Source organism: Amborella trichopoda, chromosome 4 (genome assembly GCF_054954075.1).
Source record: "Amborella trichopoda isolate Santa Cruz 75 chromosome 4, AtrichopodaSantaCruz75HAP2 v2.0, whole genome shotgun sequence".
Taxonomy (NCBI): domain Eukaryota; kingdom Viridiplantae; phylum Streptophyta; class Magnoliopsida; order Amborellales; family Amborellaceae; genus Amborella; species Amborella trichopoda.
The window spans coordinates 35,247,810-35,273,918 of record NC_142339.1 but is presented as its reverse complement, the minus strand read 5'-3'; the positions used below and the strand labels follow the sequence as shown (position 1 = coordinate 35,273,918).

At 36.0% G+C, this 26,109-nt stretch overlaps 1 long non-coding RNA gene across 2 annotated transcripts; it reads right to left on the bottom strand.

The window, feature by feature from the left end:
* Positions 1-8,727: 8,727 nt before the first annotated feature.
* On the bottom strand, positions 8,728-14,340 carry LOC110006781 (uncharacterized). 2 transcript variants are annotated; one of them, XR_002280053.2, is made up of 3 exons: positions 14,167-14,340; positions 13,633-13,894; positions 8,728-9,038 (listed from the first exon to the last, which is right to left on the bottom strand). It is a non-coding gene; the product is annotated as an uncharacterized LOC110006781 (long non-coding RNA). The 2 variants fall into 2 exon arrangements; XR_002280052.2 differs by lacking the exon at positions 14,167-14,340 and having other exon boundaries at positions 13,633-14,129.
* Between the last annotated feature and the right edge of the window lie 11,769 nt (positions 14,341-26,109).

Sequence of the window (26,109 nt, the reverse complement as noted above, 5' to 3'; positions counted from 1 at the left end):
CTTTCCAATGTTTGAATAAAGAAAGCTTGATTCTTACAAATTCGATAATTATTCGATTCCCAAAATTTTGAGTTCTTTTTTTTTTTTCTTTTTTAGTTCTCTCTCTCCTCTTCTTTTTTCTAGTTGCATCCAACACTCTCTCTCCTACCTCTCTTTAGAACAATATTTAAAAAATCGATGACCCGCTTTAGAATCGAACGATTTAGATTGGAAATCGCCATGACCATCCAAGATTCAGTAAAAAATCGGGATTCGGTTGATTCAAAATAGTAGACTCTTTGATTTTTTTTGTATAACCGCTATTCTGACGATTCTTCACCGAATCAAGCAAAAAACAAAAAGATGAAAAGTTTTTTTTTGAATTATTTTAATAAAAATTATCAATTCCACTGATTCTTTTGATCGGATCCACTGATTCTTTCAATCCGATACGGGTATGGATGTGACTGATTCAAGTCATCGATATGCCTTTTTAAACTTGCTTTTAAAGAAAATGTGCTTATGAGATTATGGAGTAGGAGCATTAAACTTGCTTTTAAAGAAAATGTGCTTATGAGATTATGGAGTAGGAGCATTAGAGAATTTGGGGGCAGTAATGTAATACCCACTAAAAAGTAGTGGTATTTGTATAAGTTGGATCAAGTCAAATAAGCTGCTTATTATTTTCATACTCCAAACTTTGACGACGTGGAAGAGAGAGAATAATGAGAAACACAGAAGTCAAACGATACGCGCCCCCTGGATTGTTAAATCAGGGGAGAGAATCAGTGTGAGGCGCTTTCATAATAATATGATAATACATCACTAATCCAATAAAATTGATAATAAATCACTAGATAACGGGTCATGTCGGAGAGGCCCATGTGGTAGTATTACGTTGGCCCCACACAAATGTGGTGTCCCATATGTGAGTTTAGCGGTGCCGTGCGTGCATCGGCAAGCAGGGTTTACAACTGAAAAATTATATACTTTAAAAATTTTAAAAATAAGAGATAATTCGACAGATTTGACAAGTCAACCAAAATTTAGTCAACTTGTAAAGACACGAGGGCACTTGATGATGCACTTCACATGCTTACAACGGTGCATGGAATGTTTTTTTCGAAATACGTGTGCGAGTCAGGTTAGAGACTCGATCTACTTTCTACGATTCATGACTAGTGCTCACTCATGTACGCAAAGAGGTGCAAGCATGGTGTGTGGAAAATCCAACAGATACTAGCCATTGAAGACTTGATGCTAATGTAAGTGATAGCAGTTATCGAGATTAATGATGATGCATATAATTGTTCACATCATCAATGTTTAAAATCCAACAGTTTGAAACTATTCACTTGAACAGTTAATTCCAATGATTTAAAAATTGGCGAGTCGAATCGGACTCGCCCAATTCGACTCGAAAATTGGCACAGGCCGTGCCGGTTCCAACACAAAATCGGGAACCGCTCGGTTCTAAAACAGAACCGCCGGTTTCAACCCTGTTTTAGAGCAGAACTGTCGGTTTCCAACTAGTTCTAGCCAGTTTTTTTTGAGAGAGAGCAAAAACAACATATTTCTTCGAAAAAGAGAGAGAGATAGAGAGAGAGAGATTATAACGTTTGGGGGGTTTAGCCCGAGCAAGTATCATGACCAAGACGACTCAAACCTCGGGCAGTCTTCACAGACGTGGGATCCCCTGCCCAGACCTTCTCTCGGGCAGCCATGGCGGACGCCTCCAACCCCATTAATGAATCTAAGCCGTTCATTTCTGAAAAAGGCAGCATCTCAAGCAGCTCCGACAGAGAGACCGGGCAAGCGTAGCTGCTCAGATAAGATCAAGTAGTGAGCAAGGACTTAGGGTTTGCTTCTCCTTTTAAATAATAGCCGATGGCTTGGATTAATTAACTTTCCTCTTGATACTGTATCCAGGCCGTTCTCTTGAAAATAACAAAAGAGGTGAGGAAGCGGTTCATATTGTTGGAGAAAGACTGAGGAATCTCCACCATCCATTGTTTGAGAAGGAGGCATGATGGTTATCACTAATGTTATTTGTTTTGACATCTCAAGTTCGAATCCCCTCTTGGGCTATATAATAGTTATCCCTTTTTTATTTAAATTTTGTTCCCCCTTAGGCATATAATAAATTAAAGTGTTTTTTCCAAAATTTGTACGCATTTTATTAATTTTTACATTGATAACCAAATCTTTTATTTTATTTATTAATTTTTATATTATAAATCATGTAATGTACTATTTTTTTTACAGTTGTCAATAATACATTTTAAATTAGACAATATTATAAAATATTTTAAATTTGTTATTATTTATCTAATAAAATAATTATAAAATGTAAACTAATAATTATAATTTCAGTATATAATATTATAATTAGTTAAGTTGTAATAATTTTGAATTATAGTTAGTTAGATTGTAATAATTTGGGTATTTTTTAGCGGATTAGGGTTTTTTGCCAAAACGAGATTTTAATGGCCATTCTTTCATTGATTTAGTCTACTCTTTATTATAGTCCATGTATAATTATATATTTTATCCATGATAATGCTATGATTTTTTTTTATGTGATGCAAATTTAATACTTAAATTTATACAGGGAAAGAGCATCTTAATATTCACAAATTGATGGAAAAAATGAAAGTTAATAATGTAGTAGCCTCATTTCTCATTGGATTCCTAAAAAACAACATTTATAATGAATTTTAATAATTTTTTCGAATTTTTTTGAAGCTTTAATCCGATCGACTCAGTCGATTCTCAATCCAGATCGTCGATTCGCCGATTCAGATCGATTTTTGAGGTGCCCGATTCGGGTCACCGATCCATTTTTTAAACCATTGGTTAATTCACAGCTACATAAAGCTTTATAATTCTCTGGAGGCCAGCCTCTACACACGATTTTGCATAGCTTTGGCACTCATCACTCTCTCTCTATTTGTTTTTTTTACTCTCTCTTTAAATTCAAACTCTCTTTAATAATGGTGCTCTACAATAAGTTTATAGAACCTTGAAGCACAATAAATGATTTTTTTTTTTTTCTTGTATCTTGAGGATAAATTGTCTTTCTTATGCACACCGTTTACAGCATTAAAGGTCAGCAAATATAGTCTTGAGAAAGCACTCCTGCGGGCCCAAAAACATGAAGGAAATTTATTCTCTTTTTTCCCCTTTTTCACCCTCGTATTTCTGATATCAAGTTCCACTTTTTTAGAATGTATAATTTATTTTAATTGTGTTCTTCTTATATAACAAATTAAGCTTAAACTTGAGGAGTGACTACTTCTCACTGTCACAAACCTCTAAAAAAATCTAAAATATTGGAAATAAAATTACAAAATACGCTTAAATTTTATTGAGTATTTATGTAAATACCCTGGAATTTTGTAGGGTATTTGTATTGTTGTTTATTATTACTTTTTCATCTTATTTTGTTATAAATGTGTGATGGTGAAAAGTATGAACTCCAAATTTGAGCTTATTATGATATTTAGAAAATTAAAATTTAAATACATTAAACACTCACAAAATGCATGTTTTTGAAAAAATAAAATGGGATTTTTGTAAATTTTTCAAAAAAAATAATAAAATAAAACTGATGAGAACCAGGTGAGTTTGGCGATTTTTTGCCTAGACTGATACTCCTTTGACTCCAATTGTTATTCGATCTGCTTTTTAGGGCACTAATCTTAAGTGTTTAATGCTTTGTTTTAAAAAGATAGACAAAGTTTCCACACTACAAATTTGTTGTTTTATATATATATAATCTAAACTTCACAACCCTTCAAATTACAAAGGTTAAAGATAGAGAGAGTTGTGAAGGGTGGATTTACTAATTTTAATATCTATTTTTTAAAAAAAGTTACTTTTGTGATATCTTCATCATTAAGTAAGGAAAATTTTCTAAATATTATTATAGGACAATGGGTACTTTTGTCATCTCTATAAAATGTAAAGTTGAAATTTTTATTAAAAAACAAGGGCATTCTACAAATAAAATTCCAAGACACTAACTTTCAAAATGCCATTATACTTTTGTAAATATTTCAAATTTGCTCTTGCTTAATAGTTAAGTCCCCTATTAAAATAATTTTTTTTAAAAAAAATAATCATCTTCTTGATATATACACTTATCACAACCCCTTCTAACTTTAACATTTATATTTTGAGGGGTTGTTAACTCTAGACAAACCCATATATATATATATATATATATAACCATTTTGGAATTTAAAATTTTCTAATTAGGTATGAAAATAGATTTTAAGATAATACTAGGTATTTTTTACAACAAAATTATATGTTATAATAAAATTTTAACGTGCACCTTAATTGGATTGTTTAAGGTTGCAACCATATATATATATGGAAGATGCTACGATACGCCGATTCATGTACCGCTACAGTAAAGGCCGAACGACCCAGTTCGAATCTGGGCCGATCTGACGATCACGGATGTCTGGTAGTATTTTATTTTTCACTTATTTTTTATAAATTGGAGTGATCTGAAATTTAGAGCGTGTATTCATCAAAAATAGGCGAATCTACGAAAAATATCAAAAAAATATTTTACATTAAATAAATTGATCAAAATACCCCTGAAAAGTTTCAAGGATATTTTGACCAATTTGTTTTTGCGAATTATTATTTTCTTATTTTTATTAAGTGCGTCTCACTAAGATCTACACATGCTCTAAATTCGATCATTCCGATTTGCAGAAAAAAATTAAAATTTAAACACTGTCGAAAAACCGTGACCGTCCGATCGGCCCAGATTTGATTTGGGCCATTGGACATTTACTGTAACGGTATACACATGGGCAAACATGAACTTTTTCATATATATATATATATATATATATATATATATATATATATATATATATAGGAAAACTCTTCTCAACGCCTATAGGAGAAAATGAACAGTGATTTCATCTACCCTCATCACCATCCAAACTTCATCGCATGGTCACAGTTGTCTGGTAGTATTTCAATTTTCAATTTTTTTTCTACAAATCCAAATTACTTGAAATTTGGAGTGTGTGTATATATATTAGTGAGGTGCACCTAATAAAATATATGAAAAATAATAATTGATAAAATATATATTGACCAAAATACCCACAAAAATTTGTGTTTTAAACAGATTTGCTAACTATACCTGTGAGTTAGAACTGTAAGAAACTATCTCAGGAGGGCCCCTACTTGAGTGCTCAACTGTGAGAGAAGGGATGACTAAAGAAGAAATGAAATGAGAGTAAGTGAATGAGAGCTGAGGCTGTGAGTTAAGGAGAGTGGAGTGTTAGAGTGAGGAAGAAGGGTTAAAGAGATGAACCTGCCTATGGCGTGAGTTCGTGCATCTTGGTGGGTAAATAGAGGTGAGAGAGGGTAGGATAGAGAGGGGTAAAGGGGACCCACCTATGGCGCGAGTCTGTGTGTATAGGGGGTGCGAAAGAGTGAGGGATTGAGTATGATAAAGAGAGAGAGAGAGGGATGGACCCGCCTATGGCACGGGTCTGTGACCTAGCCTGTGAGAGAGAGAGAGAGAGAGAGAACGAGGGAGTAAAAGAGAGGGGGAGATGACGGACCCGCCTAGGGCACGGGTCCCTGATTAGGTGAGGGGGAGAGGGTGTGCAAGGCAGAGAGATAGAGAGAGGGGGTAGACGGAGCCTCCTAAGGCACGGGACTAGACGAGGGAGAGAGAGTGAGTAAGACAAAAAGAGGGAGAGAAGCAGGGCCTGCCCTAGGTGTGGGTTCGAGACTTTTTAGGCAAGAGAGAGAGTGAGAGTGAACAAAGAGAGAAAGCGCAAAGGGAAAAAGAGAGGGTGGAGCTCAGACCCACCTTGGGTCTGAGTGAAAAGAGACAGAGAGAGAATAAGAGAAGGGGAGAGAGAGAGAGAGGAGAGAGAAGATAAAGAAAAGAGAAGAAAGAAGAGAGAGAGGAAGAAGAGACTCAGGAATTGGGCGCCCTCCTGGCATAACCTCTCCTCAGAGGTATTACCGGAGACAAAGGAATGTACTAGGCTCGAAGCCTTGGTACTCGGAACGTTTGGAAAGCAAAGTCGTCGGCTTAGCCCATCAGAGAGTCACTAACCCAAAGTGCCTCCTTTTTTAAGTAAACAAGAGAGAGAAGAGAAGAAATAATGAAGAGAGAGAAAGAGAAGAGAGATAAAATCGACTTAGGCCGACTTGGATTTATGCATGCCTTTGAATGTCCCTTTTGGGCACTCCTTAGAGAGGTGTCTTAACCTTTGGGGTTAAGGTTGGGGACTAATTCTAAGATGAATGGACCTAAGTGGGATGGGGTAGTGTATGAGATAGGGTATGATGATCTAAGGCGAGGTGTATGGTGTAGGGAGTAGGAAGTTTGAGGTTCTAGGTATTATGTAGTTTGAGGTTCTAAGGAGTTAGAAGTGGGGGGTTTAGAAGTTTGAAGTTGGAAGTGAGAGATTTGGAAGTTGGGAATTGGAAGTGGAGGGTTTGGAAGTTGGAAGTTGGAAGTGGAGGGTTCAAGGGAAATTACTCAAAGTGGTACAGTTTTCTCTCTCTCTCTCTTGAGGTTAGAAGCTATTGACAAGCAAAGGCTTGAATGGACAAAAACCCAAATTTTTTATTATGCTTCCCAATCTTAGGTTTGCATATGACTTAAGTTCTTTATATAGAGCAAGCCCAAAACAATGGTGGATTGCTCAAAAACAACCAAAATTGTCAAAAAAGTACACATTTAAAGAATTAAAAAACTAATTCTATTTTTGAACCAAATGACCAAAATAAACTTTAGCACTTTTCAATAAATGACAAAATCATCCCTCTATGAGGGGCCTCTTGCCATTGCTAGGCCTCGAGAACTTTTTCGGATGTTTACAATGGCAATTCGAGTGATCGAATATCGTAGAATCGATGTTTGAACTATTACAAACGTTTTGATACCCTTTGATCGCCTTGAAACAGATTTTTAAAGGAGAACCTAAATCCGACCAAGTTCCATAAACTTGTGATTCTTCGACCATCGATTCGGCACAATCCATGATGTTCCGAGACTTCATTTTGATCACAAATTGAAGATAATACTATCACGATCATTTTGCGACATCTATTTTAGTATATGTTTGAGCGCGTTCCAATTTTGGGAAGTCATCGAAAAATGGGATTCCGATGACCGGAAAAGTATGCATTATTCGACCTAAAAATTAGGTGTCATCCGGCCTCCGATCGTATACAAAAATTATATCAAATTGTAGCTCTTCGAAGCACGATCGCAACTGACCCATACTTGCGACGATCCGACATCGGGATCTCAAGCTATTTTATGACCTCTCAGAGAATTTGATGTTCTTCTTTTAAAATCTAAATTTTCATGTTTCGAGTCCATTTTCTGTCTAAAAATTCTCTGGTTTCGGGCCACGCTATGACACGTGCCATATGTCAAAACGGGCATATAGTCGAGATCTAGCTCGTGTCCGAATTTAAGCTTAATTGGACTCAAAATGAGCAAGTTATAAACATTTGTAAATCATCTCGAAATGAGAAAACACAGTTTTTATAAATGGAAACTGGTTCATCGATGCTGCACCACAATCGTGTAAAACCCATCTTTGTATTGTAAGTTAAGCCCATAATGGTCCTGGATGGTCCAATTGAGCCGGAATTTGGTACTTAAGAGTTTTCAACATTCCGGGTCCAATGGCGGTGGTCTGATACTGTTTTCAGACCGGCTATAGTTATAGGGTCTATTTTCAACATGACAGGACGTGTTCAATGGCGGTGCAACTGAGTTTCGTCCTAATCATCTCAAAACTTGTCAGAACACAATGAAACTTTGTGAGTGTCCTTAGGGTATCCAAAAATAGCCTCTTATACAATTTGAGGCCATTCTGACACTTCTTCAAAGATCGCCCAATATTAAGCTTATTGCTACAATTTCCCGACGAGACCAGGTTACTACTGGCTCTTTCCTTATTCACCTCGGGGATATAAGTACATCAAAAATGACATATAACATAACGTAAAATATTTATGTGTAAACTTAAATTCCACTTGCTTTTATGTAAATAATTTTTTAATTCTTAAATTCGAACTATAAGCAAATGCGCACGTGCACAAACGCACAAAGAGATATAATCGTATTTCTCAAGTTCTAACTATATAAGCAAATGCGTGCACACACACCCCTACACACGCGCACACACAAATTGATTTTAGGTCACTAGTATATTCTAATTAAGAGTATACCAATTTTTCTCAAATAAAATAATTTCCACCTCCTTGTGGGGTAGAGAGAGAAGAAATATGGATTTAAGGGGGAAAACGGTTAGGAATGATTTAGAACGAAATTTAACTACGCTTTTGAGCGAGGGTGAAGTACTGTTGGTTTAAGGGTAAAAATAGGAGATAGCAGTCTAGAGAGAATGGTTTAAGGGAAAAAAATAGGAGATAGCAGTCTAGAGAGAATTGAAGTTTGCGCCAGAGAGTGAGTGGGGGAGAGAGAGAGAGTATGAGTTTAAGGGGAAAACAAACAGTAACAGTTTAGAGAGAGCTAGAGTCTGTACTTTTGAGAGAGAGCGTCGGTAATGAAGGTTTAAGGGAAAAACACAGGGCAACAGTTTAAAGAGAGAATTAAAGCTTTAACGCAGAGAAAGGGAGAGATGGGAACTTGGGTGTGAACTTTTTCAATCAATTCCATTCCTATGTTTTTTAATAATGTAATTTGCGTATCTCAACACCTTACGACCATAATTTAGGATAGGTTACTATATTATATCCAAGTAGGAAAAGTTCATATTATTGTTTTCTCTTGGGTTGACAATTAAAATTTTATTTTATTTACATACATACAAATATAAGTAACGCTTAAAAGTTACAAATACAAGTAAAGCTTAAATGTGATCACGTGAAAAATTAAGCCAATCACTGGGGTTGCTCAGGCACATTGCCTTCGATGTTACTCATGCTCACTTGAGGTTTATTTGTACTCCCCATAGCTATAGACCTCTGCTGCTCCTCATCCACTTCACCTCGAGTGTTAGTCATCCACCATTGGGGATCACCTGTACACCCGCACAAAAATATAAAAAAATAATAGAGAGTATAAGATCAAAGGTGATTGATTACTAAACATTCTCAATGTATTTAAATTCAAAATGCATGTCAAATAACATAAAAAGATGAGTTCATATGAATGTTTCTACTACAAGATGAGTACAACAACAAAATAACAATGGAAGGAAATGCATCATATATCTAGTGCACCAAAATGACATGCATTATGATGAACCAATGTTTTAAAAAATGGTCCGCCTGGCACCTAGGCGGCCTGGACCAAAACTCCGCCCTCCTAGACCCAGGCGGCCCTACACGGGCAGATGTACCTGGGCGGGCGCCCAGGCGGATGTACCTGAGCGGGCTAGGTGTTTTTCATTTTTTGTAAATTACTGGGCGCCCAAGGTTCTTAGCGCCCGCCTAAACGTTGGGCACTGGGCACCAAGTGGGCCGCCTAGGGGCCGCCTAGCGTTTTTTGAAACCTTGTGATGAACCTAGATTGGTTCAAGTGAAGTCGAACATTAAAATTAACATTTGAAACCAATTTAGTATAAAACATCCAAGAACGAGATGAAAGCAAAAGTTTCATCCAGTGAAGCTTTTTAGCAAAAGCTACACATAATCTTTACACAATGATGTACACCATATCAATGCACATATACACATAAATTCCGTTTATATCAATCTGCACACTGATTACACACTAATATATCAATGTAAATCAGTGTGCACGCAGATATACAATGATGTATCAGCTGTGCACACGGATATACAATGATATATCAGTGTACATAAAAATAGAAGGAACTCTGTGTCATTTCCCATGATATACCACACACTACCAATAATCGAGTAAAAACCAGTGAAGCACCCAATTAAACATTTCTAAACTGCTTTATTGCCAATTTGTCATTACCCATGTCTCGGCATGTATTGCACTTTCTCTTACTTGCCCTCTCCAACCCAGATTTGAATCTCGCAATACCAAGCCGTCCCTTTGTTTTCACATGTGGGTTTGAACCCACAAAGAGGACAGGAGCCACTAGAAGGGTAGGAGTTTGCATGGAAGCAGGGTTACTATGGGTAGAAGATGGTGGCTTTTGTATAAACATTCTCCATATCCACTTTAGCAGCAATGTTCTCACGTGCCTCTTTTTAAAACAATCGTTACATACTTGCATGCACGTGGACACCCTGCCCCGATAGTTTCCACCATGTTGGCCCATCAATGTAGGTCATTGAGGCGTGTGGAATAGTTATCATCACAATGATCCCATATTTGAACCCCGTAGCCATCAAGATCAACCCCTTTTGTCACATCCTTTATCCATCGTTGCACAATATAGTGATCGGGTAGCTCAAGGATATTTTTTAAAAAATAATACCCTAAGCATATGACTATGGAATACCCATGCGCTCATATAGGTGGCTGCTATATGTTGCTTTCTTCTTAATACCATTAGATACAACTGTGTGCGCCAAGTGACTTAACCCATATGTGTGCAAATTGAAAGTACACAACACCCCATCATCCTCTTGTACTTCACAAATAAGATCAATGGCTCTCACCAACTCTAGCTGAAAGAAGTCCTTAAAGATAGTTAAGGCATAAATTTGAGCCACTTGCTCTCTATTCGACTAGCGGTCTTCATAACTGACATTTTGTAACGAGATTCGAAATTTAGAATATTTCATCATCAAACTTTTTGTCAATTAATTATTGAATTTGAGCAATAAATGTAGTTAAGTTGGTATGGGAATTCACATATGCCTTAATATCCTTATTCATGACTTCTCTCCCACCAGTTCTATTTTCAGTAAACAAACAATCTTGCAAATATACATCCACCCATTGATTTCAAATTTCATATAAGGACTGAAGCCATTCATGATTCTTTAGATTATATCTTTCGATCATTCTTGACCATCCATCTTCAAATTCCATAATTGTGGTACAATGGTCATGCAATTGTAAAAGTCCGGAGTTGGATGTCTACGCTCAACTTGCCCCATTTTCTGCTCAAATGTTTGTATACTATGGTACCTACACAAGCGATTTCGGGACTCTAAAAATACCTTCTTTATGACAAGGGCCATTGCCTTAATTTGGTCAATTATGATTGACTAGGGTTGGCATACATTCATCACCTCAAGCCACTTTGTAAACATCTATATAAAAGAGACCTCATCCTCTCTCTGGATCAAAGCACAACCTAAGACGATAGTCTTCATATGGTGGTTTACTACTAAAATTGGGGCACATGGCATCCTATAGGCATTGGTCTTGTATGGAGTGTCAAATATAATGACATCTCCAAACAACTCACATGCCATTCTTGATTTTGCATCAATCCATAGTACATTAGTTATGTGCCCATCTTGATAAACTTGTATCATGTATGCAAATGATGGGTTCGTGGCATCTTTGCGGCAAAGAACTCCATCAAGCCCTTTGCATCCCTTCCTACCAAGTGTGATTTTCTTCGATATCTATACATTTCATTCTTGCAATCGTGCTCTATGAAAGAAAGACTCCTTCGACCTCCAGCTTGTGCACTCACCACGTTCATGATCTTTTGTGCACTTAAACCACATGAGTTATACATACGGATCAATTCTCTTATGGGCTCGAAAATTTTACGATGTGAAAGAAGGAAATGAACTTTGGATGGTGAAATAAAGGAGTGAGATGCTATTTATTATGCTTCGCCTTGAACCATGTACCAAAATCACCTTTCTTGATTCTTGACATTGATTTGCACCCCATCATTGTATTGATCCTAGATTGATTCCCCTCATATTTCTTGTGTCGTTGACCTTCTTTTGAACAAATATATTCACAAGTGATAAATGATCTATCTTTTCTTGATTGACAACTTGATGCGCATCGAACACTTAAACCCAAATTTCTTGCATACTCGTTATAGAAATCCAATGTGGCTCTAGGGGACTCAAACCCCATGCCCTCTTGTGGGACAGCTTTACAAAGTTCAATGGGACAGCTTTAGAAAGTTCAAAAGATAGAAGGTCAACGATAATAGGTTCATATGCATCCTGGCCTACATCAAACTCACCATTATCATCACCATCTACAAGAATAATATCCTTCAATTCATTGTAGTAGCCAAAATATCAATTCTATAATCATCAATAAGAGAAGTTCCTATTTGCTCAGGTGTATCTATCTCATTATTGCCCAAATTACTCCCAATCTCTATTTCAACTGTGAACCTTATGTCCAAGTTTAGATTCATCCAATGAACCCATAAAGATGAAAGAAAATTAATGTTAACTCTTAATGTCTTACTCTAAATTAAATGGTAATTGACGAAACTCAAGTGCAAATTCATTATTGCAACCATCACCATTATCATTCACTGCTGTATAGCAATACAAATATTGTTGAGATGGTTACTTTCATTACAGTAAACAGCATCATAAAAATTATAAATATCTAATAAATAAGAGCACATGTAAAGGTATACATGAGAAAATAGCCATTTCAAAATGCCGTTGCCCTCTGAAACCCAAATGAATGACAAACGAAGGAATTTTCCGATTGGCATTAAAAACAATACATTCTATACCAACAACTTCGAAATTCTGAAAACAGAAAGACACCTAAAGAAAGAAGACAACTTCTAAGATACCTTTCTTGTCTTGACTTCCAAAACTTGAAATACTCAAGAAACAAAAAAAAAAAAAAACAAGAGTAAATCAGTTTTCATTATGGTTAAGAATTTGAATATTTACAATTCCACCTTAATCCTTTAACACAACTAAAATCCTATATTTTCTTAATATAGCAATCTGGCCTCTAAAAACTTGTTTCTGTGGGATACACCAACAATCGGGAATAAACAATCTCAAACATAACACACACCATGATGATCAATCAAATCTTAGGCCAAATTAAAATAAAGACTACCCCCAATAATTCTTTTGAAGTAGTATTAGAATACAAAAAATGAAAACACAAAGTGCCAAAAACACATTAAAAAAAAAGAAACCCCAACATCTTATAATTCATAGAAAATAACACTTTGAATTAAAATTAATGGTCAATTCACTTTTAATGCATGGTTTAAAACCATTTAATTATACCTAAAGTACAACCATAACTAATTTTCTAGATAAGGTCACCTGAAACTACGATTTTGCAGAACCACCCATAAAGAACAAATCCAAAATAAATGCTAGAAAAATCCATCAAAATCTAGCCCTAGTTCTCTCTGCTCTGCTCCAAAAAATATATATAATTCACATAAAGAACAATATATAGAGGTGGAAAAACTCTTCATCATGTATGAAAAGCAATACCACATTAACCTAAACCCTAATTTTACCGCAAAAAGCAACACTACATTAAAATGATATCTAAAAAAAAACAACATAGAAATATACATTGTAAAGATTGAAACAAATGAAAATGCACATCTTTAACATGATAGACAAAATTCTAAGTAGGAATGCTAAATTAAACCCTAATTTTCCAGAACTTGAGAAGACCGGAAACCTGGATAGGAGGAGGAAAATAGAGAGGGATAATAAAATTTATGAACACTGCCTGAAGAAGAGCAAAAAATGAAAGAAGAATCTCACCTTGAGATCTTTGGGGGATGCTTAGAGAGATAAAAAAAAGATCATGTCATTTTCTCTCTCTTACTTTCCGATTGCAAGATTCACAGAGACTGACTCACCATTGAAGAGGCAAGGTTCATCCTTTTTGGCTGAGAGAGAGTTGGATCAAGGGACCAGGGTTCCTTGATTCTTTGTTAGGCGTGAGAGTCTTAGAGAATGATGATCACCATCAATGCGTCGCTCGTCCTTCAATTCCATAGAGAGTATCATGAGGGAGAAAAGCCTAGAGAGAGATTGGGCGGGAAAATTTTCATTAAGAGGTTGTTTGGATACTTAAAAGTTATATTGTCTGTCAAATATATTACTAGCGTAATGCATTTGTCATCGTTTGGGTAGTATTTAGATGCAACTTGAGAAATACATTATTATTATTGGTTATATTTAGAAGAAATATCAAAAAATGTGTTGTCATTGTTTGGGTAGTATTTAGATGCAAACTGAGAAATGCATTATTACTATTGGTTATATCTAAAAGAAATATCGGAAATACATTACCAACATGTTTTTTTTCTTTTTTGGCTTCATACCCAAAACATGGTTGAGCGTACCATCCCTATTAGTATGTAGCTTAAACTTTATAATTGCATCAGGTATAAGAATTAGCCACACTTTTTGTATGCCTTTGCGTCTTGATTTGGAATCACATGTTTTCAAGATGTTAACACTTTAGAATAACATACTTTTATTATGATAAGCCATCATATTTTTTATGTTTTCTTTTCTTGTGCTAAAGCCTTTCGATCATCTCTCTTCAAATAACTTCTATGGGCAAATTCAAAAGAAAAAGAAAAATTTAGAGAAATTTAGCTAGTAACCTAGAAGGATTTTTTACTAAATGAGACGTATTGGAGGAGAAATTATAAGGAGATTGAATGGGTAAATTAATTTTAAATGTTCTGAAAAAAAAAAAAAAAAAAACAATTCAAGCACACTGATTTGACGATTCTCTGTGAGTGAACTCAAGTATTTCAAATTCATCAGCAAACAATAGCATCAAAAAAGAAAAAATAAAGCCAAAAAAAAAAAGATAGAGCAGAGAACCTAAATCCATTTATTTTTTTGAAACAATAGCTACAACTATGGTTGTGGTTGTAGAACCCAACAAATAAATCTTGAATATCTGGAAATAAACAATAGCTATAACTGATAGCAGAAGATGACGCTACTAGTTGAGAAAGATGGGCTGATATTTGAGATGGAGCTGCCGGGTTAGCTGCTAGTTGAGGAGATGGGGTTGATTTAAACAATAGCTACAACTGGTGGCAGAAGATGGAGCTACCGGGTTAACTGCTAGTTGAGGAAGATGAGCTGATTTTTTAGATGGTGCTGCCGGGTTAGCTGCTAGTTGAGGAAGATGGGGCTGATTTTTGAGGTTTAAATATATACATGCGATTGGGTTTTCAAAGGGAGCTATTGATCACAGAAGATGGGACTAGTTGAAGAACTTTTTTTTGTTGTTATTTATTAGGATGTGAATCACGGGATTTTTTGGGAGAGAAAATGGAGATGCGCCCCAAAGATTTCCCCGATTACCCTTCCTAATAGATTTCCTAATTTGGATACCTGGAAATATATTGTTTGTGAAATATATTACGAGCGTAATACATTACTGCATAATACATTATTTGCAAATGGATTGTCACTATTTGGGTAGTATTTAAATGCAACTTGGGAAATACATTGCTATTATTTGGCTATATCTAGAAGAAATATGAGAAATACATTACTATCCAAATATGAAAAATATGGCTATGTTTGGCTAACATGATTAGACTTTGGTTTCAATATGATAAGTCATGAGAAATAATATGATTGGAATAACATGATTTTATTATGATAAGGCTTATTTTTATTTATTTTTTATAGAAGTCTTTCAAATGTCACTCTATATATAATTTCAAATAAGCAATAAATTTATGATACCAAATCAAAATCTTTATGGTACAAGTTTAAAAATGGGAAGAAGCTTGATTAGTAAACTAGAACGTTTGATAATTGCAGTAGAAAATTTTGAAGCATTAAAGGAGACTAAAGAGGTATCTTATTTCAATTGAACTTTTACTAATATCTTATGAGGATTATGTTGTGTGAAATTTTTTATTATGATTGTGTTGTGTACTTTTTCATCGATTGCCAATTATTATTTTTATTATTTTTATTTTTATATGAGAGCTGATGGCGAGCTACAACCCAAATTGGGGATAGAGGGATGTAGAAACTTTTTTATTATAATTGCAGTAAAAAATTGTCCCTCAAGTTCTACAATTGTTAAAATCAATTTAGATTTTCCCTTACTTTCACTTACCAATTATTAAAAAATTTTGTTTTTAGATGAGAGTAACTATTCAAATCAATTTAGATTTCCCCTTACTTTCACTTACCAATTACTAAAAAATTTTATTTTTAGATGAGTGTCAAATGAGGGCTACAACCCAAATTCAGGGGAGAGGGATGTACAAACTTTTTATTATAATTGCAGTAGAAAATTGTCTTCGTACACCTGTTCAAATCAATTTAGATTCTCCTTTTCATATCCCCTATTTTCACTTTCTACTTACCTTAATAATTATACAATACAGCATATACTTTTTTTTTTTTAATAAGTCAGTGGGGGAGCCTACCCGTTTTTCATTAATAAGTAAGAAATAGAAAGTTTACAACTCATTACCGTAAAACCTTAGAACATGGCACCTGTGTCAAATCATGAGTTAAAGCAAGGCAAATAAAATATGACGGACGAGAACGCCAAACAATAGCTCTTTGATAAGATGTAACCCTCTTTGCAAGAATATCAACCACAACATTGGCTTCACAAAAGATGTGAGAAATTGACCACCTGCACTTAAAGAGACGTTGTCGACAATTTAGTGCCACCGTATATAACTTCCATGTAGGTCGCCAGCATTCATGAATAACATTAACGAGCAATGCTGAGTCACTTTCAATCTAAATAGGGTAGCACTGTTGTTCATTAGCTAGGATTAATCCTTCTTCCAAAGCGCAAAATTCCGCATAATTATTAGAGGCGATTCCAAAGGTTTGGCAAATGCTGCAATAAAAGCACCATCAGAGTTCCTAATAACACCCCCCACCCCCCCCCCCCTCCCCTGCTTGGCCTAGGTTATGTAAGGAAGCCCCATCAATGTTTATCTTGAAGTGATTAGGGCTAAGAAATGATCATGCCAGTGGAAGAGTAATTTTATCCCTCTGCTGATACCATTTGAACTGTAAGTTATCAATGATTGCCTTTTATGACAATGGAATCTTCAAGATTTAACATCAGCTAACCCCCGAACATGAGAAATGATTTGTCTGACTAATTGTTCCCTTCTGGTCAACCTATCTTGGAAAACTCTCTAATTACGTTCCACCCATAAGAACCATATAGTTGTAAAGAATAAAGACATCTAGATATTAAAGAAACCATTTTATTTGAATCTGAATGATAACCATTTTCTCAACATCATAGGAATAGAACTGCTAGAGATGAAACACTTACTGCATCGCCAAGCAATAAACCTCCATAAAACCTACGAAAAGTCACAAAGAAATAATAGATGACATGAATTATCATCACTATTTTGCAAAAGGGGCATACAGGAGGAGCCATAGCAATCTCATGCTGCTGCAAGAGAGAAGTAGTAGGTAACCGATGATGGAGGACCAACCAAGAAAATCATTTTGCTCAGGGATGGCATTTTGCTGACCACAAGGTTCTAAATATCGCCTAAGAAGTTCCCTTCTTACGAATATGCTCCCAAGCTTCTTTAATTGAGAACAAACCACTCACAGAATTAATCCACACCAAAAAATCCATACGTGGCTGTAGTGGAAGGATATTGTTCTGAACCTCCTTCCATATCTATGTCAAAAAGCCTGACGTAGGCAGGGGTAAGACCCAAGATTGAAGAACATCCCCAATATGATCAGAGACCTTTGGCATAGCAACCTTAAGTTCCTGATGAACAATCATATTATAAGAGTCCCATATTGACTTTTCTAATAACCACGGGTCTGCCCAGAAGTCTACAAGCCAACCATCACCAATAACCCATCAGACATTATCCTTCAAATGAGATAACCCGAGCCGAATACCCTTCCAAACGTAAGATGAGTATCTTTTGTATTTAGTCTTCCATATGGAAGAATTCTTGAAGTAACGATGCTTAAAAACTTGAGCAAATAAGGATGAAGGATCTACCAATATTCTCCATACCAATTTCATCATCATTGCAATATTGAAATCGACTATATCACGTATCCCTAAACCCCATTCTGCTTGATGTAAACAATTTGTGTTCCATTTAACTAGAGGAACCCCCTTCTTTCCAGCCATGCCTACCCATAGGAAGTTTCTCTGTAACCGTTCAATCATATTACAAGCTCTCTTTGGTAAAATAAATGATAGAATCTATAATATCGAAGAAGCACATAGAACTGATTTCAACAATTAGAGACGCACTGCATAAGATAAAGTCAAAGCCTGCCAACAACCTATCCTTCCAATAACTTTTCCAACCAAAGCATAACACTGACTATGCTTCAAATGATCCCGAAACAAAGGTAGCCCTAAGTAACGGACTCGAAGGGACCCTTCACCAAAACCAAGTTCCTTCATAATCAAAAATTTATTGCCCTGCAAGACCCCAAAAAAGAAGGCTTTGTTTTTTGCAATATTAAGTTCTTGTCCTGTGGTTGCTTATAAAATAGAGAGAACTGACTTCATAGCAACATCAGTATTAATTGAAGCGTTACAAAAAATCACAACATCATCTGTATAAAAAAGATGTGATATTTCATAATCACAACCCGAAGAAAAAGGCTTGGTAATTATACCTTGCTAGATAGGATAGTCCAATTGTCTACTCAAGAAATCCATCACTAGTAGAAAAAGATAAGGAGATAAGGGATCCCCTTGTCTCAGACCTCTTTTCCCCTTAAAATAACTCTTAGGAGAACCATTATATAACACAAAGAAGGAAGGAGTGGATATGCATAAATGAACCCAACATATAAAAGTATCTGGAAATCCCAAAGCCTTTATACAAGCAATAACAAATGGCCAAGATACTTTATCATAAGCACTGCTCAAATCTAATTGCAAACACATTTTTGCCCTATTAGAATACTTATTACAGATAGATATGAGTTCATTTGCCATGAGGATGTTATATGTAATAAGCAATGGTTCAAAAATGGATCGGTGCCTCGGATCGGGCACCCAAAAACCCATTCGGATTGGTGAACTGATGATTCGGATCGGAAATCAACCGAATCGGTCGGATTAAGTTTTAAAAAATTCTAAAAAAATTATTAAAATTCATTATAAATATTGCTTTCTAATAATCAAATAAAAAATTGAGGTACTACATTATTAATTTTCATTTTTTTCATCAATATGTGAATATTGAGTTATTTTTCTCTGTAAGAACTTATTTTAACAAAAATACTTGTTGTATTGTTGAAAAAAAAAAAAAATGAGTTTTTTGACAAAAATATAAACTTCTTTTAACAAAAATAAGAAATCAATTTTTTTTGAAAAAAATACTTGTTGTATTTTTTTGTTATAAGAACTTTTTATTTTTTTTTACAATAACTTTTTGTTTTTTATTTTTTTGACAAAACTTTTTATTTTTTTGAAAAGAAAAAAAATTGATAAGATCCTCTCATTTGTTTTATACAAAACTTTTTATTTTGTAGAAAAGAAAAAAAAAATTGTCAAAAAGAGAAAATGATAAAAACCTTTTATATTTATTTTTTAGAAAAAGCCTTTAATTTTTTTTTATAAGAAAAAAATTTGACAAAAAATTTCATATTTTTTATATGAAAATTTTTATTTTATTGATAAGAAAAAAAATTGACAAAAACCGAAATTGATGAAAACCTTTTATTTTTATTTTTTACAAAAAAGCTTTAATTTTTTTGATAAGAAAATAATTTGACAAAAAAAAAAGTAAAAAAAGTAGTTCCTCAACAAGAGGAATTGAACCTGCATCCATCCACACAATGAGCGCATGCAATAACCAATATGGCACTCACAACTTATTATTAAGAAAACCATTAACAAAATATATAATATATGAACGTTTTAAGTTATTGCCTTTTCACATAGTCTCACATCGCAGAGAGAGAAGCAAATTTAGGTGAATAAATAGTTTTTTGTACTCACCATTTGTAGCGCATGTGAAGCAACAAGATCACACGATGCGTGTGGATCGTGAGCACACGTGCGTGAAGGAACTTTAGGGCCCGCGAAGCGTGCCCGGGGTGGACCTGTGGGCTCCCTAGTCTTTGATGAATTTTTCGGTCTCCCAACGAATTTTGCCTCAAAATTCCCTGAAATTTACAAAAATTCCCCTGACTGTAGAAGAATCGGTGGGTCCTGACGTCATGTTGCGAAGAGGCGATTTACTATACAGAATCACCGGTTCTCCCGGCTTTACTGAAGAATCGACACGGGATGACCAATTCCCAATTCGAATCGGCCCATTCCGTGCCGACTCTGCGATTTTTAAAACACTGGTAATAAGTCTACCTTTCAGAAAGGCAGCTTGTCTAGGGTCAATTAGATCATTTAGCAGTACCTGTAGGCGATTAGAAATGATTTTACTAATTATTTTATACAGCACATTGCATAAACCAATTGGGCAAAATCTTTCATAATAGTAGTAGTGGTAACCTTAAGAATCAGACAGATAAAGGTGGAATTAATTTGTTTAAGAAATTTGCCTTTCTTAAAGAAATCATTAAGAGCAAAAAAAATATCATTCTTGAGCACCTCCCATTCGAATTTATAGAATTCCACCAAGAAACCATCAGGGCCCGAAGACTGTCACATTTCATTCCCTAGATACGATCCTTTATCTCTTCCATAGAAACATTCTCAAGTAACTTCTCCTGCTGATGAGTGCTAAGTAGATATGGTGGCAAAAATTTTCAACCATATGAGCATCAACATCATTTTCCTGAACTAGAAGATCTTTGAAAAAACCTATCATGTGATTGTCAATATCTGCTTCAGAAGCCAAAGAAATTTCATTCTGATCTTTTAGGGAGATAATACGATCACTCCTTCTCTTAACTACAGTAGGCAGATGGAAGAATTTTGTATTCGAATCCCTGTCCTTCAACCATTTTTTCCTTGACTTTTGCTTCCATATTCTCTCTTCATGGCCCTATAACTATTGTAATTTTTCAGTACACTCCTTCTCTTCTAAGACTATCATATAGAATAGATAGCTTTTGCCAAACTTCTGAAATAGCATCACTCACATGGCCAAATACTTCCTTATTCCAAGCACGCAAATATCCCCTAAGTCTTTTCAGCTTTGTAACAAAGCGAAACATAGGTGTACCCCCCACTCTGCCTTGCCAAGATGCTGAAATTATATCAATAAAACCAGGAGAATTTAAAAGGTTTGGCCCAACTAGACCCAAATCTGATATGGATACTAGCAGCGAGCAGTGGTCAGAATTCCCCTTTGGAAGCAGCTCTACTTTGGACTCTGGATACGTCAACACCCAATCTGTAGTCGCCATAACACGATCCAATCTTCTTCTAACACATCGCCTAGTAAGCTTACTGTTAGACCAAGAATATCAACCCCTTGTTGTCCCAAGGTTAGTTAACCCACAGTCTGGCATAACTTGTGTAAAATCCATTGAATCCGACGGTAAATAGTCGCTACCACCCATCCTTTCAGAACTATCCAATAGGGTATTGAAATCTCCCAGTATCAACTAAGGTATTGTAGTAGCAACCTCTAGACATCTCATATGATCCCAAAGTAAAGCCCTCTGAGAAACGGAGTTAAAAGCATATACCCCATAAATAATTGGCATGCAACCATTAGATAAATGATTGGCAACAATAGTAATCATCTGATCATTGACACTAAGAACATTGATTGAATAAATAGATGGGTTCCAAAGAAGCAAAATTCTTGATCTACCATCAACATTGTTAGCAACTACATTATCATAAAAACCCAATCTCCTTGACCACACAATAGTCAAATCCACATGCAATTTTGTCTCAAGCAGAAATAATAATCCCACATTGTGTTGATTTTTAAGAGCCCCAATATCAGATACCCTATCGCGACCTTGAAGGCCACAAACATTCTATACTACAACTGACATATATAAACTGTTAATTTTATGGCTTGCCAAAAATAGGCTTACCTTCATTGGCCGATGAAACACCCTGGGTGGTACATTGAGCCTTACGAGAGACCACTTTCCTTCCACCAGTAGATGTCGAAGATGCTACTGCTTTAGAGTGTAAGTTGTCTTTTTACATCCCACCGCCAGCAGCACTTGCCGGTTTATGAGTGGTATTAGTCTTCTTCTTAGTGTCGACACCCTCCACAATAGGATTAAGAACTGTTGAAGAAGGCATGAGAGGACCCTCTTCAACATCCCCATCAGAAGGTAAGGCCCCGAGCATAGCCATATCCACTGTTGAAGCAACATCATCATCTTGAAGCACAACAGTGCCATCATCTTGAAGCAGTCTCACACTTGATTCATCAAAAGAAGAATTTTCTCTCTCTAACCAACAGAATCCAATACGGGAAGCCGACCCATCTGAACGTCAGCGGTAGCCCCATTGTTGTTAAGATTTAAGTCATTTCTATCATTAAGACTCAACATGGGTAAAGGACCCACCTCAACCCCAACCCCACCATTAGGTTCACGTTCATCTATGGGAAACATATTTGTCTTTGGACTTATATTAAGTTGAGTTCTAGGAAAATCAGCCACTTCCAAATCAGTTTTGTTGACGTCCCTAGCGTGAGCTTGATTGTGAGCGTCATGTAAAGCAACTTCCATGGGCCCTTCATCATGTGCATGGTGGTCAACAGCATTAGAGCTACCTATTATAATTTGGTCGTTAGGCCCAATTGGCTGCTCATGAGTAATAACAATAGCATCTTCTGCTGCAATTTGAGTTTTAGACCCATCCAACTGAATGTCTTCCTCAACTTCAACCAAAGCTTGAAAGGTATTTGGTTTGCTACCCACCTCTTTTTTCTTGTAAAGAAATTGCTTACGCCATTTAATGACTTTCCAACATTCCTCACCAGTGGGCAATACAACCACCGAACCACCATTGTTCTTGACTACACCTTTAGGCTTTGATGAATCCTTTAGAACAAAGGTGGATAGGCATAATTCAACTTTACGTCCTACCTGATGGCATTTGGAACAAATTGACGAGATAAACTCATAAGTGATCTTTTGGCAATACTCATTTCCACTAATGTCGAACCACAACTCATTTAAGCAAGAGCTAAAATCCATTGCCACACGTATTCTTGGTTCATCTCGTGTTCTCAGTTTTGTGGGTTTGTCCAAAAAAAATGGGCTTACCCACACTTGAGGCAATTCGAAATAATATTTCGGGCTCCCAAAAAATCAAGGGTAAGTTCGGAAGCTTGATCCAAACTGGTATGGTTTGGTGAGTATGCCTAGATGGCTAGACAAAAGGATCTCATTCTTGTAACACAAGGCATTTTTTATTGACAAACCAAAGCCCGCCAGTGCGTGCTATTTCCATCTCATCTTTTAAATGAAACCGAAATATAAGAAACCCATCATTTGCAAAGATTTCCAGTTTGTGCTTCAATCTCCACATCCCTTCATGTATGTCCACTCAGGTCTGTGCCCCAAGAAATAGCCCAATAAGCATTTATCCCATCTCTTGAGACACGAGTCTACCAACTCTTTCTCGATCTGAACATATCATCTACCATTAATTGTCTTAATAGGAATAACCTCAAGATCTGAAAAATAATAAACCCCATTCTGAATCCCTTTAGCACCAAACAATAAGTCCTTCGACTTACCAGAGTTCCAACAGCTACTGCTTGCATCATTATTCATCGCATTCACCGTGGGATTTGATATCAATGATGGGAATTCCTCACCCCATGGCTCCTTATGTCTTCTACACTATGATGAATACCAGAAATAGATCCAGGTTCTTTCCATTAAAATCCCCATGACGATAGGAAACAATCATCTTTTTTCCTTTAATAGCAATTACATCAATCGCCTTACCTTTTTCTTCCGCAGCTGCACTATATGATCAATGATCATCAACAATATCCTCCCTAACCTCCTTGTGTATAAAGCTCTTAGAGACTTCACCCAACAAAAACCCAATACCTCTGTGGCCAACTACATTGTCACCACCATGGGTAGAGGAAATCATATTCGCAGCAACACCTTTGTCTCAGTTGGGACTCAATTTGTGATAACTAGTTATAGCATCAATGGCATTTTTATCCAAAGGTTCATTATTTCCTCTATCATTTTGACAGCTTTCCCTGCTAGCAGATTCACCATTGACCCCAATAAGTCTACTCCGAACAACTCCCTTGGTCAAGCTACCATCATGCATAATCAAAGAGACATTAGCATCAACTTTTTTAGAAAGCCAATGTAAAGAAACATCAGCACCCATAGAATGAACACCATGATCAATCATACGATCACCATGTTCATTAGCACCCACAGAATGATCACGCATACGATCACCATGTTTACCCATATCATGTGCATAAGAAGCCTCACAGACCTCAGGCCCATTTAAATCAACAGATCTCTTGTGAACAATCAATCCATCGAGTAACATACTAGGTGCACAACTAGAATCATTAATCAAACGAGACAAGATAATAGCAGCATCAGATTTAGCATGCTCATGTAAATAGCCAACGTAATTCATAGAAAGAACATGATGATCTTTGAGAGAAAAGTCATGCTCACGCATCACACCATCACGGAGACCATTTGCCTCAACAAGGCCATCGGGTTTGGGAAGACGAAGATCAGCAGAAACATTTCGAGAGGAAAAGCCTCTACCTTCCTCAACAGATCCATCAATCATCATAGTTTCACAGACACTACTACCCATGCACAAACCAGGAACATCATCAAGAGAGTCCACATATTTGAGATCCTCAGTAGATCCACCAGCACCCTCTCGAACTTACGCATCATCCAAAGATGTGGATCTATGGTCACGAAACAAACTAGAGACATTGCCATTAACAACATATGATCCATTCATTATGTTCTCTCCTCTGTAACCAAATCCAACAGATCAATTGATAATCACAAATCCATATTTCACTTCAGCACCTGATTCATCCTCGACGTAAGCATCAGATCCAATAACTTCTTTCCCATCCTTGCCACCGCCATAACTAGCAGCACAAGCATCCTTGCTGCCAGAACCAAGAAGAGAGCCACCACCATTATCTTTCGCCATATACCTCGGATTTGGTGGTTTCCCATCCATGGGGAGAGCATTTGTGTAATCAGAGCGACCCCTTAAAGCCATACGTGATCACATGATCTCATGGCCATAGCTGCAACATGAGAAACACACCATCTCTCTCTCTACATCAAAAACTAGGATTGCTATTTCTGAAAAGATTTTAAGAGTCATAGCCAGCTCCAGGTAATAGTAGAGTGAATACAGCGTATACTTGAGAGAGGGAAATGTTTTTTTAAACAGGCATAGGGCAAAGTCACGCACGTGAAAGATTTTCAAAGATTACCCGTCAACCTCATAATAGATTTTTCACCCCTCACCTCGCATAATGGATTTCGTGGTTTTTGGGGAAATCTTAGTAATCTCGCATAATGTCTTTCCATTTCCTTAGTATTAAATTATACCTAAACAGTATAAATGTCATATTTCCTTGTAATCTATTGTCACGTAATAGATTTTCACGTACCCAAATGGCCCCTTAAAGTGTACCCAAACCATGGAAATGTCATATTTCCGTGTAATCTATTTTCATGTAATAGATTTTCAGGTTCCCAAACGGCCCCTTAAGAAAAAAGTTTCAAAAAAAAGTGCGGGGGCTACCAGATGCCCTGGTTTCTTCTTGACCTCCCTGCAACAATTCCTCATTGTCCAAAATAATGGATGGTGAGAAGGGATGCATCTCTAGTTATTTTCATTGGGCTGCAACTCTAGTTATTTTCATTATGTTGCAGCCCTAACAAATCATTTTCGTTAAATAATCAGGTATAACTACAAATTTTATTAATTTTAAGTATTACTTAAAATAATAATACTTAGTTTTACAGTTTTGAAATTGATTTTTCACTCAAAATTTGAGACACATTATATTTTATGATTTCTTATTAAGAATACTTCTAGTTTTGCATTGAATTAAAATGGAAAAAGTTCATATGAGTGCCAGGATCTAAACAATCAAATTAGGGTGCACCTCAAAAATTTCACTAGAAGATGTTTTGATGCCCAAATATCCTCAAGTTGATCACCTTGACCTCAAGATGCATGGATATGAGAAAAAAATGGATTTCAACTTTTGAAAATAGTGCATCTTGTAATGTATTTTTTGACCTTCAATTTTAAGATTTCTAAGTTTTCATAGATCTGCTCGATCTACA